We start from the raw sequence: 8,603 nt of genomic DNA, 5'->3' as shown, positions 1-8,603 counted from the left end.
GTCCAGTTTTGGGCTCCACAATTCAAAAAGGATGTGGAGAAGCTTGAGAGAGTACAGAGAAGAGCCACGCACATGATCAGAGGTCAGGGAAGCAGACCCTACAATGACAGTCTGAGAGCCCTGAGGCTCTTTAGCCTGGAATAGCGCAGGCTCAGGGTTGATCTGATGGCTACCTATAAGTGTATCAGGGGTGACCACCAGTATCTGGGGGAACGTTTGTTCACCAGAGCGCTCCAAGGGATGACAGCTAGGTTGAATGGTCATAAACTGCTACAAGACCGTTTCAGGCTGGACATAAGGAAGAATTTCTTTTTACTGTCCAAGCCCTCAAGGTCTGGAACAGCCTGCCACCGGAGGTGGTTCAAGCGCCTACATTGAACACCTTCAAGAGCAAACTGGATCCTTATCTTTCTGGGATACTGTGACCCCAGCTGACTTCCTGCCCTTTGGGCAGGGGGCTGGACTCAATGATCTTCTGAGGTCCCTTCCAGCCCTAATGTCTATGAAATCTATGAAATCACTCTGATTGGTGGAGGGAGGCCGCTAAAGGTATTTCTGGCCCTGGAGAGGGGCAGAGAGGAGTCAGTTCCCAGCAGGCCACAGGGAGAGAGGAGCAGCTGAGTATCTCAGCAGGCAAAAACTTCAGAACGGACCTGAGGAACAATGCGGGAGTGACCCTGAGGCAGGCAGAGGCCTGCAAACATGTGGCTGGTGGGAATCTCCGGGAGCAGAGCTGCAGCTGAGAATCCAGAGCGAGGGAGCCCACAAGGCCAGAGAGAATCTCCGGACTGGAGTTTTTCTAACACAGGATCTGGAGAAGGACCAGAAGGGAAAGATCTGCAGTTACAGGTAAAGCCTTCCTGCACAAGGGGGAGACCCCGTAAAGACTATGTACATTCATAGGGGTGCAGGGCAGGCTAGCACACAGCAGAGACTGGACTATTTTTTTTTGGGTGACATGGCTGAAACCTGACAAGAAGACTGAGAAACACCCGGAGGGTGGTGGTGGGGGTGGGGGGGCAGCTGTGATTTCTTTTGCTATCTATTTTTTTTATTTTGTTTTAGCACAGACCAAGACTGGCACCTGGAAGGGTGTACCCAAAAGAGGTACCCTGGGGTGCAGAGAAGGTTACAATGGGCAGCACTGCAACCTGGCTGCAGAAGAACATCATAAAACATCAACTGGAGAGGCTAGGCTGGGGTAAAAGGGAAATTTGGAGGCCCACCACAGACACAGGGATCAAGACCAGGCAGGATCACCATGGGCATTGCCTCCCGGGAATAATATAGGTCATCAAAGTTGTGGCAGGAGAGAAAAAATGTAAGATCCGCTTCCTGGCAGACCTAGTGATCCAGGGCCAAGGTCTACCCTGTCGCCACCTGTAGGCAGATGATCACAGGGCAGCACAAGGAAGCCCTATAATACCTACAGACATCACACTCTCCAAATCGATTTGGAGGGTTCCGATTTGATTCAGAGAGATTAAAGGGTCTCCTGATTTGATTTGGATTTGGAGATTTGGCCACCGAATTGGGCTGAATCTCCACCAAATCAAATCAGGGACCAAAGCTTCACACAGCCCTATCAAACAGATGGAGAACAGCAAGGCACCTGGAGCAGATGGAATCCCCACTGAAGTCTTCAAGCAGGGGGAAGAGGAGTTCACATCACAACTTCTTGCCCTCATTTTAAAGATCTGGAATGATGAGGAAATCCCAGATGACCTAAGAGATGCCAAGATTGTGACAATCTTCAAGAAAGAAGACAAGTTTGACTGTGAAAGCTACAGAGGGATCACTTTGCTGTCCACTACAGGAAAGATCATTGTGGGGAACCCTCCTGAACCATCTCCTTCCACTTGTTGAAGAGCTCCTTCTGGAATCTTATTTTGGCCTTAGGGAATGAAGAGGAACAACTGACATGATCTTCACAGCTTGCCAGCTGCAGGAGAAATTCTGGGAACAACATAAGCCCTCTACATGACTTTCTTTGACCTCACAAAAGCTGTTGAGTCTCAGCCAAAAGTGCTGTGGAGGATACTTCTGAAGTAAGGATGCCCACCAGAATTTGTCACCATTCTCTGTCTGCCCCATGATTGTATGTGAGCATTGTTTCTCAGTAATGGATCTATCACAGATCCCTTTGAGATTAAAATGGTAGTTAAGCAAGGCTGCATCATCACTCCAACACTCTTCCAATATTCCTTGCCGTGATGCTACATCTGACCACCCAGAAGCTTCCAGGCACAGTGGAGCTAAATGACTGAATGGATGGTATGCTGTTTAACCTCAGACAACTCTGAGCCAAAACCAAGACCACCCCAACCTCAACCACTGAACTCCAGCATGCTGATAATGCTGTAGCGCGCGCTCACTCAGGAGCATTCATCAACGTCTTTACCGAGGCATACAAGAAAATGGGACTGATGCTTAACATTTAGAAGACTAAGGTCCTCCACCAACAAGCTCCTAATAAACAGTCTCCAGCTCTAGTAATCCAGATCCAGTGAGACTCTGGAGAACTTTGAGTATTTCCTGTACCTCAGAGGTCATCTCTTGCAGGAAGCTGACATTAAAAAAGAAATCTAACATTCCCTCAATTGTGCAAGTGCAGTCCTTGGATGCCTGAAGAAACAGGTGTTCAAAGACTGTGACATCAGATCTGAAACCAAGCTCATGGTTTATCAAACAGTCATGATCTCCACCTTGCTGTATGGAGCTAAGACATACAGGAGACATCTAAAGCTGCTGAAGTACCACCAATGCTATCTGTGGAAGATTGTCCAAATCTAGTTGGAAAAAACATTAGCATCCTTCTGCAAGCAAACACCAAGGGTATTGAGGTGATGACCATCTGACATCAACTTCATTGAGCCAGCCATGCCATCTGGATGTCTGGCTCCAGACTCCCAAAGCAAGTTTTATTCTCTCAGCTCAGCCCAGGTGTATACTCAAGAGAAGGGCAGAGAATGTGCTTCAGGGACTTCCTCAAGGCCAACTTAAACAAATGCAACATTGATGTTAACTCATGCAAAACTATTACCCAGGACCATGCCAAATGGAGAAAGAGTTAGCTGCATGGATCTCAGTATTTTGAAACCTCACAAAAACTGTTGTGAGATGGAAAAGTTTGGACAGGAGAAACAGTGTGTTACAGACCAAATCAAGAATTCAGCACCACCCACCCCACAAACAGAAAGACATGTCTGTGCTGCAGTACAGGCTGTCAATCATGCATAGGCCTCATTAGCAATCTTCAGACACACAGATAAGACAATCATAGAAGACAATTAATCTTAACTGAGGGATTGACAAAGAGAGGCAATTCAGTGAATAGCAAGAATCCAACATCCAAATTAAATCTCATTATTTATTTCACTTTACCAACTCTTTATGTGATCTAAACGTGTGGCTCCCTAGTTCTTTTTCTCCTTTTTTCTCTCTCTGGAACACCTTACCTACTCCACTTCTACTTTTGATGGATCACTATTCACCTTTATTATCAAACTTTGAATTGCATTTTGATCCATCTAAACACTTCTTACCATGAGTGCTTGGACATTTGTAGATGGTTATTAATGGATTTTTGTGTTAGTAGCTTTCTGTAGTTATTGTTAAGAGGGGAGATATAGAGACACACCCAAAACCGAAGAGTTAGGAATTGGATGACTCAGGTAACAGCTAGTTAGTTAGCTGGTTAGAGACACTAAGGTTGATGCTTTTCTGAAAGAAGTTGTTAATGTCTCAAACTATTCTACTATTTCAATAGTATATTCAAATCATGAGATGGAATACCTGCATTGGATTCCTCAGCAGTACATTGGCACTTCATCTCACCAGTACCTGTTGAACAATTTGTGATGATGTCAGATCACTGGAAAGACTGATGGTTCTTGATGCTGCCTCATGGCTGTTTTCTTTATAGCTGTCTCCAACATATGATAGACTGTGAAGAGCGGGGTAAAACAAAGGAGTGGAGCAGAGTGTTGGATGTGGAGTTCAAAGGGTTGTTAAAATATCCTTTCCATACCTTCTAAGAAAAAGAAAAAAAAAACACTTTTAGGTTCGTATAAATTAAAAACTCATTATTGTTGTCATTGGTTCTGACCTTTATGGCTTAGTTTAGTTACATCTTCGCATGAATATATGTTATGCTTAATGCATATGCTATATACTTCTAATTATCTTTGTCTTTGTGGAATAAAATTATTAAAGCATTTTTAAAGTTAATTTTAACTGTTTCATTCAGTCTGCTTTCTGAGATAGGTCTTTTTTGTTTTGAGGTTTAGCAGGTATTGAAATTCTATTTCAAATAACTTCAACCACTCATATTTACCACGTAAAGTTATTCTTCAGTTCTCAACATCATCTTTTTAAACTTAATTAATTCTTTAAGTGTCTTAAAAGCTTTGTCTCTAAGTCTTTGGAGGTGTGTCTTGGATCTTCCTGACTTAGGCAAAGAAGTTACATAGGCATTTACAGATAACTTAGTTCTTCAGTTAATCTTGATATTGTATGTTCCATATGACCTCTTGCATTAGTTACCAGTCTAGCAATGCTGGTATATAAAAGATCCTTGCATTTACCTAGTAATTATATTAGGAATTCATTATATTAAAAGCTTTGCATTTAGAAAATCATATTTTCAAAAGAAGCTGGTGCTATTTAAACAACACAAGGAATAGATAAAAACTAACAGTCTTGAGAGAAAATATGTGTTAGAAGTAAATAAAATCTTCGGGAAAATATTTATGAATGATTCTAATATCTCTTGATGTTTAAAAGCTTTAGAGACTTACCAAAAAACTTTCAATAACAATTACATGAGGTTAAAATATAGGTTTCTTTGATGGAGTCGGGGACAAGACAGCTTTTACAATGTAGCTTTTGGGCTTTTTATAACGGAGTCTTCAATGCTAGTTATTTTTGATCCTGAATGAAAAAAGAAAAAAACAAACCAACTCAAATATAGAATTTAGAAAAAAATGTGACTATAAATGAAAGCATGCATAACACAAATGGCAGGTACCAGTTCTGATACAGAACTGTCAATATGTAGCATCAAATAAAATATTATAGAAGGTTAAAGCAAAATCATAGGCATAACTAGCCAGGGCTGCATCTTGGGTAGTTCACCCTTCCCTAACTGCCTTTCCCCTGTATCTTCCTTATACAGCTCTGGCTTTAGAGACTCTAGAAGTAGGAGGTGGTGCAGGAACAGCAGCTGGAGGTTCACTGCTGAGAGATGATATCTCCTCATTTTTTGCTGCCAACATGCATGAGAAAGGGCCAAGAAAATACCTGGGTTGGTGAAATGGATTGACATCTCCCCCAGCAGCAGAAACTACATCTCCTAAAATGCTGTTCACCCACTCACTCACACCTGTTCCTACACCATCTTTGTTGATCTGCTGCCAGAGCTGGAAGGTACAAGTGTAGGATGAGTAGGAGACAGGGACAGGAGGTTGACACTCCATTCTGGTGCCCCCCTGCCTCCTAAGTAGTGCCTGGGGCTCATACCCTGCTCACCCACCCTTCCTTATGTTACTGAGCAAAACAGATATTTATAAAGTTGCATTTTAAAGTCAGTATAAAAACACTTTGGTGTAACAAACAAAGTTTTATGGCCATAAAAGTATATTTTTTCCTGACACTTTGCTAGTCTCTGGGAGACTGCAAATAGAAACCTTCTGGTAATTTAAAAAAACTGCCTACATCAGTTTTCATTAAAAAATATAAGTATGAAACTTTTTCTCTTTTCCACTCTTATCAGGTACATAAGTATTTGTGAGCATCTCTTAAACTCAGCAAAGGTGCAGGTGAGTTTGTAATAAACAAACAATATATTTCAGTAATTTTAGTTACAATAATTTTTCATCATTATTGAGGTTTCTCTTCTACAAGTATAACCTACCAAAGAGGGATGGGGAGGGAAAGAAATGGTAATTTATTTTGGTGACATTTGATGCGATTCTCAGTAGCCCTGTGGAGATCAAGGAGAGATCATGCAGTTATATTTTCCTGCAGGGGATCATTCTTCTAAGTATTGAAATGATTCACTTCTCTTTTCTTATTCTAATATCCAAACCAGGTAATATTTCCTATATGTTGGGCCTGATCCTTCTTCCTGGCATAGTCATCTACATTTCTTCAAAGTGGGTGTAAATTCTTCTTTGCACACAAGTAACAAACTACACAAAGCAGTGAAGAATTAGGCTTATATTAGTCTTGGTTGTCTATACTGTTTTAGCCCTGGGTATTTATAGTGGTAGAAAGGTGCATTGTTGACAAAAACCCCAGCAGGGAAGTCTGACTCACAGCTTTCTAGGAGAAATGGCACCATCGTTTTACCATCTGATGTTCATCTTGACCTGAAACCCAATGAGGAAGATAAGTGTATTGTATTATACTATATTTTTAGACATTATACATTGGAAAATTAATTATTTGCCAACAGGAGTAAGACAAAATATGTGGATTCCGCAAACTGCATTCTCCATTTTATTAGGCAACTGTGTTTGTTTGCTGGAGCAAAGCTGACAGCTCCACAAAGAATCATTCCATCCCTTGGTCAGTCCTCAAATGGTACAGACAGAGCCTTCCTGAAGCTAAGCCACAGTACATATCCAGGAGAAACCTCAAAGACTGCTGGTAGCAAACACGTCAACCTGAACACTCCTCCAACTTGAGCCTGGTCAATGCAATCTCCAAATTTGTAGAAGAGGATAAGAAAGTGGTACAGAGAAGATGGCTTATAGCATGGGAAAAATATGACCTGGGGGCCAGATCCGGCCCACAGAGGTTCTTTTTCTGGTCTGAGGTGGGTTCCTTGGTCCTGCTTGGCCAAGGCATTGTCCAGCCCTGGCATGTCCTGCCACTCCCTGGGCATGCAGCGGGGCTGGGGCAGTTCCATAGCTGGACTGCCTTTCTAGGAAGCCCAGGTGGCGACAGCTCCTTCAGCTTCCACCTCTGCTGGCCCCAGACCTCTGGTATCAGTGGGGACCTGCACTGTATGGCCCTGCCCCACCCTGCCCTGGACTCGCCCACCCAGGGGCCCAGGTTCAGCAATGGAAGCAGCAGTGCCAGCAAGGCAGAAACTGTTCCTTGGTGTGGGGGAAAAGTGGCACTCACTTCCCCCCTCCCCCCCCCCCCCACACACACACATACCCCCACAGGCCACACACACATACATACACACACACACACACATATATATATATAGGCCCCACAAAACTCATACCCACCCAACCATACCCCCCAGACTCCTCTACCCCCCCCTTACAATATACAAGAGCAAAACTTCATTTTAAGCTATTAGATAATCATCACCTCTATATATGCAATGCAAACACACACCAATCAAGGGAAATATTTTCAATAACATTAAAAAATGTTTCCTCAATGTTAGATTTTTAGTATATTTTTTTCCATTTCCAAGATGGTAAACCCCCTCCCCAAATGGAGTACTTTTGGGGGTAAAGGTAGAGACTTGTGGTGGCAAAGGTCAGGGGTTAGGGGTGCTACTTCCAGTCCTACGATGGTGGCCAGGAGGCCAGGGGGCAGGAAACCTGTGAAGCGGTGGTGCTACCCTTGCAGCCCTCAACAGCTCGTTAAGACGCCCTCCAGCAAAAATAATTCTCCTCCCCTGGCTTGAAATCCTTCTACTCTAGCTGTATTAACTTGGGAGCTGGGCCAAAAAAGATAACAACAATAACAGTTATTAAAGAAAACCCTACTGTAACATGAATATAATATAAAGGCATATAATTTTTTCAGTGACAAAATAATAAAAGTATGCCTTTGAAAGCACTCACCCTAATCCTGTCACAATAACATGTATTTAGGCTTTTTTTTTCTTCCACAGAAAATACTTAGTTTTAATCCTGAAAGAACTCCATAGATTGAAGTACATGTGTTTTGTTCTTAATAATAATGTAAAATTCTCAAGATGTGAGTAAGAAGCTTTAAAATATATACCTATATAATTAGCATGTAAGGATAGAGTCCTTTTTTTTTTTAACTATGGAGTAAATGTTTTCGTTTAACGCAAAAATCATACACAATTAACTGATCCTATAATAAAAGCATTATTTCTGCTTTTCTGAGACTCAACCTTTTTTAAAATGCTATTTAAATTTTAATGTATATGATATTTTCAAATGACATTTAATTTTGCACATTCATCTGTATAGCTTATTACCATCTATCCTCCCTCTAACAAATTTCAAAGCAAAAACAGCATGGACTCTCAGCTGTCCTCCTTAAATAACAAAAGTAACTAATAGTCATCCCCCCCACCCACTTTGAAGCCTGCCCTTTTAAACAGAAAAAAATTAGGTAACCTTATTAAGTGCAAAAAAGTTATGTAGATTTTAAGCTAGTTTAATTATAAGCTAGTTTACAAAGAATTTTTCAGTTTGTAGTTGTACACTAGTGCATATCACAAAACAACATTCCAAGTGAAAAGAAAGTGAGAGGAGCATGTTTTGGAAGAAGTGCTGTAGTTACTAATTCTGTTTTGCTTTGTACAGACCTATCTTAAGTTAACAACTCACTTGAGCATAATTATCTTTGCCATGTGTACTAGGTGAATCAGGGGCAAC

This window comes from Alligator sinensis, unplaced genomic scaffold (genome assembly GCF_000455745.1).
Source record: "Alligator sinensis unplaced genomic scaffold, ASM45574v1 scaffold124_1, whole genome shotgun sequence".
Taxonomy (NCBI): domain Eukaryota; kingdom Metazoa; phylum Chordata; order Crocodylia; family Alligatoridae; genus Alligator; species Alligator sinensis.
This window is presented reverse-complemented; position numbering follows the sequence as displayed.